Below are 10,163 nucleotides of genomic sequence, written 5' to 3' on the forward strand. Positions count from 1 at the left end.
CTGAGTTGCTGTACTCGCCTACTAAGAACTGATCTGTGCTTTTATGAGCTTCTTTGGAATATTGCAATAGCGGACAAAATTAGGAACATTTTAATAAAACCCTATTCATTAACCTGGGGAAAAAGCCCTGGTAGTCATGGATGACAAATGCATGCAGCTCCTATGAAGCTAGCAAACCAAACATCTCTCTGAAATCAGTGGGAAAGTTCCTGGACTCCAAACTGTCTCAACAAAGAAATTCTTAACTGTTTCTTAACTGAATCATCTTTTTCAGTAAAGTGGGCCTGGGAATTGATAAGGAAATTAAAAATTTGAGTATTTTGAAAACACAAAGGGAAAGTATGGCAACTGGGACTTGAATAAGTGATGCAAAGGGTCTTTCTTATATAAAAATGGAGGTTAACATCTAATTGTATGCATTTAGAAAGCTAACTATCTTGTAAAAAAAAATTTTTTTTACAGTGTGCAAAAAAGGCATTACTGCGCTGCTCAGTTACTTTCAATCTTACTTTTTATGACAATATTACTATGCAGTTATTACAGAAAATGTACATAAACAAATATACATAGCTATAAGAAAACTATAACAGGCATACTACATTCTTTGTATTGTAAGCTGCAACAGTGGTATAATTAAAGTTTATTTCTCTTCATCTTTAGGTCTCACACCTATAACGCAATATGGCGTGCAGTGGGTGTGTGGATAATGTGGATAAGAAGATTTCTTACAATGCAGTTAGGCAAGGTGGAGTTGGCTGATCAATTAACATGCTGCCAAAAAAAAACCTCAACCCCAAACCTACACTCTCCTTTCCCTGTTTCAGCAGTAAATTTATCCATGATTTACTTGTGCTAGCTCTTTTATTAATGTGTACTCTGTCTACAGCTGGTTAATTAATTTGCTAAAATAACTAGTAAGAGGGGTGAGAGACACATGGAGTGCATAATTTTCTGCTTGGTCAGTAAGCTCAACTGGCTCATCCAGGTTACTAGTGAAAGGTCCATGAGCAAGAAAGCAAATATGCAGCAATCGGAAAAGAAGCAAGGAAAAGCAGGAGCACCTTCTCCAACAGCAGTAACTGTTAAGCTTCCCCTGACATTTCATCTGTCTTTGACCAGTGACTAACTGGGGAAAAAAACCCTCTTAGAGTATAAAAAGATGTTTCTCTTATACCTAAACTGTTCAATATGCATTATTTTGTTTGGCCTTGTGGATGTTTTCCTGAAGCATATGTACCTTCAAAACTGCAGGTAATGATGCTGACAGGCAGACCACTGTAGCTGGGGAGTTGGTGACCCACATCATAACTAACCTGAGCAGGTGCAGACCTGTGCAGAGCTTGCACTGCTGTCTGGCACATACAGCATGGCCTTCAGACCCATCTTGTGCTGCTCACATCCCTTGACTGTAAAATTAACTCACATAGCAATTATAAATGAGAAGCCTGCAAGCAGTTCCCACTCAATGCCAGCATTTACATAGCCTGCATGGCTTTGCCTTTATCTCGCAGTGTGAATTCACATGTGCATGTCTTCTTTGTTTGACAGTAGAAGTTATGAGTAGAGTTGTTTACTTTTCAAAAAGAGTTAAAATTACCAAACTGGGGCAGCTGTACCATGGGTGGGCTCTGCCCAGTATTCCTCATCCTGATTAGAGGCCTGTTTGGCACTGCACAACTCAGGGTTTCCAGAACCTGAAGGGAAGAAAAGTTATCTATGTCACCCTCTCTTTATAATACTGGCTCTATTAAATTCTGATTTAAAATACCCTTTATGGTATTTCTTATGCCTTTCTTACTGCAATCATAATGAAGCAGTACATCCTGGTGCAATGCACAGTACATTCGTTCCTCTTTATTGCATAGTGTTCTAATAATCATTCCAGGGAAAAAGTGTTTTCTTTGTAAAAGGCAATATTGGTAAGAAAGAGAAAACTCAGGCAAAATCTATTATACAAAAATATTTATTGTTTTTCACAAACTGATTTAATTATGCTTTCTCCAGTCTATAAAGGAGGAACTCTTTCAAATGAATTTTTAGCTGCTTTCTAAGGCCAGAGGTATTTGCACAGAGTTTCTCTGTGTGCTGGACATCTTGAAGACTTGCCCTCAAACAGACCATATCCTCAACTTTCTCATAACCTTGCACAACAAAAGGAACATTAATCTATTCCCTAGTCACCTCAACACACTGACAGACAATTGTGCTTCATAACGGCCATGAAGCCAACAATAATGAGAAAAGAAAGGGTCTCACTCCTTTTCCCCTCATTAATGAACATTTTGTGTACCCTGGGAAGCACTGTAAGACACACATTTACAACAAAGGTCTGCTTGGCCCCATGAACTTATGCTATATGTCATGCTGTTCCATTAATTATTGTGTTTTGACTTGTATAAATGGATTCATGCTGTGTCAAGAGGAAGACATGTAAAGGGTTAAAAGTAGAGGAGGCATGAGGTGACCCTCTGGATATATGACCCCACATCACCAAAACCAAGAAAAGGTTTGAGGGACTGAATTTTGAGTTTTCTGTATTGTGACTTTTTTTGTTATTTCAGAATTCACTTTGGAATGTATTTGGAGCGTGTTGTGCCAAGCCTTTAAAACAAAATATATCCTGTTATGGTTTTTTTCTTACAGCCTCCAGTTCTATTCTTAAACTGTTGGACAATGTTTAAGAGTATTCAGCTTACCCAGCTGAACTTTTATAAAAGACCTATTACTAAAATAAAAAAAGTTCTGGAGATTCATTCTACATGTCAGTGAATCTGAGGGAGATTCCCAGCTCATAAAAAAATAAAACAAATAAGAAACAGGCTGGTTTTGTATAATCACACGCAGAAAATGGTGACAGGCTTAATATTTGTTAACTAATGGAATCAGAAAAGTTGTGGTTTTTTTCTCTCTGATTAACCTCACATAAAACATGGCAATACATGGATACATAACATTTGAAAATACAGGAAACAAAACTACTTGATCATGGAAGACTTACTCAGCAGACTGTCTTGAGCCATCCCTCATTAGAGATGTCTTCATACAGCCTGATGTTGCCAATCAGCCAAATTCAATTACTGAAGATTAGAGTTGTGCTTCCTAATATTGTATGGGGTTCCACCAAATGGAGGAAAACAAAAACTTGCAGTAATTAGAGATGTCAGACCACTGCTGAGAGCAAAATGTAGCTTAATTTCTTTTACTGAGTCACACAGACACTGTCCTAGCTTTTCCCACTCTTACTACAACCTGCCTTTAAAATTTAACTGTAGTTGATAAACATACATATGCAGCAAGGTATTAATAATTACAGGCTGAAATGTGAAATTTTGGTCCCAGGTATGGGGAAATAAAATTGCTAAAGTTTTCTCCCCATTCAACAGTGTCCAACTGCTTTGTGCCATGTCCCTGTTGCAGCTGTTCTGTGAGCTAAAGTACCCATGGAAAAAAAATGGAAGCTGAGAAGCAGCCATTTATGACCAGTTTCCAATAGCCAGGGTCATAGTGACTTAGTCCAAAAGTAATCCTCTGGCATGCTGTTCAGTGTGGCAGTCTGGGTCATAATTTTATTTCAATCTTCTCTTAGACCAGACAGCCAAATAGAAACCCCAGGATTGTACTGTATTAAGTTAATTATAAATTAAGTGTAACATTTGCAGATATATCCATTTTCTCCAAAGGTGCAGATCCTTGTATGTGAACATGTGTTTTTGTGTCTTTCCTTCTTTCTTTAGCTAGATATGTGTGTCTTTGTGCATGCATATATTTTATGTTTCCATACATATGTTCTCTCTGTATATATGTGTATATCTGGATGTGCATATATAATTTTTTTTTTAAGTTCACTCTGACCTTTCTCTGTAAATAAAGGAGAGAAATAAATTGTAGATGTGCACGGAACAAATTTATTTGGCCTGATAAGAAAAAAACACATTTTCTTTACTTCTGAGCATGAAGTACTCTACTGTCATGTGGAATGGAATCTTAGATTTAAGGAAGACCAGCCAGTGCTCCAAAAGTCTGAAATATCACACTTAAGCTAGCTGAGAGAACATTTTTTATGATTTTGGAAGTACCCAGATATTCCACCTCACTCAGAGGCTCAGTTATTGCTTTTCCTGGCAGGGGAGTATCTTCCAACTCATCTTTGAACAGCCTTTTTTTGCTCTTCTCAGCCAGCATGAGATGCTTTGGAAATTGATGACCCAGCTGCAGATGCTCCAGTGAAACAGCAAATTTTGCAGTGCTTTGATCATCTCAGGAAAACTCTCAGCTCTGGAAGTCTTTTATCTTATATTCTGCCAGCATGATCCATAGTACACACCAGCAGTAGCCAGCAATAACTAGCATCAGCTAATGGAATATGAATGAGATTTACAATCTAAATAAAGCAAATAGATTTTTAAAAATTCCATCGTGACTTTCCTTGGCTTAGTAATAACACAAATGAGCAGGAGGATTACTTAAAAATATGTATATTAAAATGGTATTGATGAAGCTTTTAATTTAGTGTTTTCTTAGTCTTGCAACATTCTCTTAGAAGTTTTCAAGGCTGCCAAAATCTATATCCAGCACAGCAAGAGAGAAACACTGTCTGCTGAACTCAAGCATACTTGGATGGTGGTGGATATTTATACAACACTTCCTATTTAACCTTTCCCTCTACTTTTGTACTAATCTGCAAGACATGCTGAGAAAGATAATAAGCAAGATTACAAGATACAACAGGCAAGACATGCAGAAGTTATCAAAAGAACTATTGCTGTTATAGGCAGTCTGAAAGAGAATGGAGAATGAAGGCAAGTGAATAAATGCTGCTTTGTTTCATGTTGGTATAATCCTTTTGACTTTGATGAGATTAGATAGTTAAAAATTAGGAAAATTATATTTTAGCCTGTGTTCATCTCTGATACATGAACATAGCTCAATCCTTGGCAATGATTTCTCCATTGAAGGAAAATTAAGATGACGCAGAAACCTAAGGAATCTCAGATATCAGGTAGCAGGATTTTTTTGGGGGGTTGACAGTTACTTTTTGTTATGATTATTATAGTATTAAGACTATACTCTCAGCTTTTAGTTCAGGAAATGTATGAAACAATCATTATGTTTGGCACAAATTTTCAAATCACAGGACAGCAGCTGGCAGGTCTTTGTGTAAGAACAGTAAATTAAAAACAAATACTGAACATTTTGGGAAGAATTTTAAGAACTAGAGAACTGAACATAGAAGATGGACAAGAATAGCAACAGAAACCACTGGATTGTTTGAATCAAGTTACACTTTGAAAGATTTATTTGCTCAGTAGTTCAAAAGTGAACTGCCCGAACAGCCAGTTCTTGCCAGTGTCTGATTATTTTACTTCATGTGTTCATTAGATTTGAACAATACTCAGACAGATTAGAACAATATTCAGACACTGAGTCTTATTTCTACATTATCTGCATGAAGAGTCTAAAAGAGTTTAAATAGAAACCATCAACTAAGTAATCCTGTAACTGTGACCTTTTCGTTTTTGGAAGGGCAGGGGAGGGGTATTGTGTTATAGGCATAGCAAGTAGTAATGTCTAAGTTAAGACTGTCTAACTCAATGGAAACATGAAAATCTTCAGCTTGCAGATATTTATAACTTGGTTAAACTAATTGCTGGATTTAAATTTTCCATCCTTGTCCTTTGCTTATGATGCAGGATTTATGGTGTTTTCAGTTTTTTTGTGGTTTTTGTCTCTTTGTAATTATTAAAGGGTATTGCTGAAAAAGGCTCAACTGTTTCCAAAAATGAAGCTAAGGAAAAACTTTCCGCCAGTATCTCACTTTCCAACTATTTCATTGAAGCGTTTCATGAAGACTAAGATGTTTGGAAGAAAATAATTCTAGGATCAAAGGAGGTGTGTGTGTTTGCTGTTCTCAATCTCAGATGGCTTCTTCTTACCACAAATGATGTGGATACTGGTAGAACATCACATTGGTTAATATAACTCCCAGCAAGAAAATGCTGTAAGCTAAATTCTCAGTGATGACTCCACATGCTGTAAGGATGACAGACTCCATCTCGGGGAATAAGAACCTAAAATTAAATTGCCACACTTAGAGATGGTCAGCATCTTTCAGAATAGGCTGAGCTTCTTCACTGTGCTGAAATAAACCTCAGATTAAATTGAATAAGGATCTGATCTCTGTATGAAGTATAGGCAACTTTGATAATGAAGGACTGAATTCTAAGAAAAGGGAAAAAAACTACCACCACCACCAAAACCAAGAAAACTCAAACATGGGAAATCAAGATGAATTCATGACAGCACAGGAACTGACTTTTTAAACTACTTGATTTGACAACTTGTCTTTGATGAATGCAGTTTTTTTGAAATCAACTTTTAGGATATGGCTGGCAAAAAGGTCATCAGATCAAAAACCAAAAATATCTAAGTAAAACAGAGATACAGACAAGTATGAGAAGGCCATAGTCTTTGAAAAAATGGCTTATATCTACATAGAAATAAGTGTGATTCAATAACTATACTTATTTTATCCAGCAGTCCTGGAAACCTGACACTGCGACAGCAATATGAAATAAAGCCTTTATGTCCCCAAATAGTGTGATAATTAATTGTAAACACATATTGCTATGTTGTAAAATTCTGGGTAATCATGACTTGCCTTGAGAGCATATTAATTTTTTTCAGACATTTGAGAAGTAATTATTTGGCAAAATATCTCTTTTTTAATGATTTTATGTCTCCTTTCAGGAAAATGCAACCAACCATATGTCAACTGAGATCTTCTTTCTCTCCCACTTTGATTTCCAGCAAGTTTGAGGGCTCAGAAATGAAGAACTACTAGAGTGATCAAATCCCTCCTGATTTATAAAACAATGTGCAACAGAAAAAAAATTAATTCATTGTCTAGACTTACCTGCTGGGATTCTCTGCGGTGAAAACCATGGTTCTGTCTCCTGGTCTTCCAGCTCAGACATCTGCAAGCACACATGTCCAGTCCTCCTTTCTATAAAAAAAAAGACTTGAATATGAAGAAGAAAGGTGGGTGACATGCCAATATCTTGCCTCAAAATGAATACAGAATACTGGGAAATTGGAATGCTTCCTAGGCTCAGTAATATAAATAAATGTGTTTGTTGTCCAACAGACTAAGAGAATATTGCTCTTGCTGGGTTCTATTTATTTTTTTTTTTTAATTTTTATTTCTTGACTCAAGATAGGATGATGTTGTAAAAAGAGATGTATTACATTACCCCAGTCAGTCAAATTACACTTTTTCTGGGATTCCTGATAACATATTTCTAATGTAGATTCTCAGTTAAGCCTCTTTACCACGCAGCAATGAATGGACCAGTAATTACTGAATTGGGCTTGTATTCTCACCAACTGGTTTAAGAAAAGTAAAAAAATATTGCTGACTATATTTATATAATAAATACTGCTGAAATATCACAGAGTTTTAATGCAGACCATTGAAATTTTTCTTTGAGGTATTAGTGTCTTTGGGACTTGAATGTAATCACCTGGTTGACCACCACTGAGACAATTCTAGACACAGGCAGCCAGAGGCTGGAAGGACATGACGTTGTTCTCAAAGTATGGCCTCACTTGTATACTTAAAGCATGCATTTGTTTATGTTGTACAGCTTCCTGAGCATTTGTCACCTTAGCAGTTCAGCCCTGCTGTCAGCACTTTTGAAGTATTTGCTGTTTTATACACTGTGGATTCCTATGGGCTTTTCCTCCATTTATTTTCCATTGAAACAATCCTTGGAGCTTTCATTTAAATTTATTTTGACTTCTCCTACTGTATCTTATGAAAGTGGTGTCACATCTGGTAGCCAGAGATTTTGTTTACTGCCATAAAAATGTCCCTGACTTTACATGTCAAGGGGATTGATGCATTTTTTACAAAACTTTTGTTTCCTTTCACAATATAAGAAAGGGGTTTAATAATGAGTATAGTCATTGAGAGGTTCTCTTCTGCTACAAACAAGAACTGATTATATAAAATATATTAGGGTTTAAAATGCTATCACAAATAAAGGTAAACAGAATGTGTGTTGTTCAGCCAAAGCAATAGGGAAAGGTTCTTTCTTTAGTTTTCTGAGCTTTTGTCTTCAGCCTGCTTCTGAAAAAACTTTCGGATTATTGTCCTTGGAAAAACAATTGAGTTATTAACTCATAACTTTAGGTAGGTGTCTAGTCAACCATTGCAAAGAAGGTATCCACACGTTTAAGTGCTTTTCTGGATTGGGGCCCTAAGTATTTTTCAAGTAATCTGCCAGAAATGTATTTAGTTCACTGCAATGCAATAACCTTCCTAGGCTGAGCTATCCTTCCTTGACTTGGAAAAAATCCCTTTCTTTCCAGCTTTCCTTGGCAGAGTCAAACTTTTCAGTTCTTACCTCTATGGATCTCCAGGAAAACCAGCGGTCTCCCCAGAACTTGTCTGCTTGGTTTGTGTCATGTTGTATTATCATTTCACCAATTATTTGGGCCAATAGTCCTAACAAGCTTGCAGTCCTCTTTTGAATTTGTTTCCTATTCCAGAATAAAAAGCAAATTTGGTGAAGGAAATCAGGATTTTTTTTTATTTAAAAGAGAAAAGACATCTAAATGTAAACAAAATCAGAGCCAGCTTAGTGCTTAATGAACTTTTACATCTTTACCTTTTAAGGCAAACTTTCTCAAACTGCAGACTAGACCTATTGAAGGATTTAGTGTGTAGTCTTAACTTATATTTTGCATTACTTCATGGCTAGCCTGCAGCTGAGAGGATGAAAATTTGCTATCAGGATCCATATCTAATCTATGTTTGAGAAAACAGTTTTTCCCTAGCTGACAGAAATTCTGTCCAGAGAAAACTCAACATGAGAAACACTGTGCAGTTACAGTCTGTCCCAATTCTAGTCCCAAATCAAAGCACAACATGCTTGCTCTGAGGACAAATTCTCATTGAAGTCCATACAAAGCCTGAGGAAAAAAAATGAGATGGGTAAACAAGGTATCCTTGCATCCATCTTCCCTTCACTCCCTCTCCTTCTTTTACCTTTCAGTGAAAATACCAGTAATTAATACTTTGGTCAAGGGAATTCTGTCTCACAGATAGGATGCTTGGTTCAGTTTTTCTCTCTTGCAAAATAGGATTACAACTATGTCTTACAGAAGGGCTCTGATTCAGATCTGCTAGGAAAAGGTGATTTTATATCCCTCTTAGAACTACTCTAATTCATATTAAGAAAGTTAGATATTTAGGAATCTCAATTAAAGAAGGTTCTACCACAATACCTTAAAACGTGTACTGCTCACTTTTCAATTGGATTTTGCCCCTGTTGTCTTACAGGGAGGGTGTTTCAACATTACAATACTTTCTATCCCAATATATGTTCTTAATCACTTCATGCCTGATATTTTCTTTTCAAGATTATTCTTTATAAAACTCATGCTGGAGATAATTAATAAACACATATTTGTTCATCTCCAAATGTTTCCTCTGAAAGTTTTTTGGTTTTCAAAGGGCCTATTCAATTCAATTTTTCACTATTTTCTTTCCTTAAACTTTTTTTTTCCCTAAAAAGAAGATTTCTTTCATGAGTAGTTTGCACATTGTTGCCTCATTTGATTTTCTTTTGTTTTGTTATTTTTTTTTTTTTGTTGCCTCATTTGAATTCTTTCTTATACCTAAATTAGCTTCATTAGCTTTTAAACCAGTTCTGTCAAAAACTCTTCCCTAGCAAAGTTTTCCTGTGGTTTGAATACAACTTCAAATAAGGGAGTTTGGTGGGTTTCTCTCTTTTCTTTTTTCAAGTCACTGGTGCACAAACTGTGATGTACCCCATACAGGTCCCTGGTTTTTATCTTCTGGCCAATTTCATTAACTATTCTCACAGTTTACCAAGGTTTAATAAAAAAAAAAAATAGATAATTTATACTAAATTATTTTAAATACTGAATGTCAAAAATTTAAATATTTATTATTGAAGCTTAGATACTTTTGTAATTGGGGATAATTTTGGTTTGTTTTGTTGGGGGTTTTTTGTTTGTTTTGTTTGGTTTTTTGGGTTTTTTTAATTACTTATGGGGTTTTGTTCCGCTTAAATTCCATTGTCTTTCCAGGGTTCCATCCCAAATTACTTTGTACACTGTTTCTGTACAGTGTCTTC

Source organism: Onychostruthus taczanowskii, unplaced genomic scaffold, assembly GCF_017590055.1.
Source record: "Onychostruthus taczanowskii isolate IOZ18803 unplaced genomic scaffold, ASM1759005v1 scaffold58, whole genome shotgun sequence".
Lineage (NCBI taxonomy): Eukaryota > Metazoa > Chordata > Aves > Passeriformes > Passeridae > Onychostruthus > Onychostruthus taczanowskii.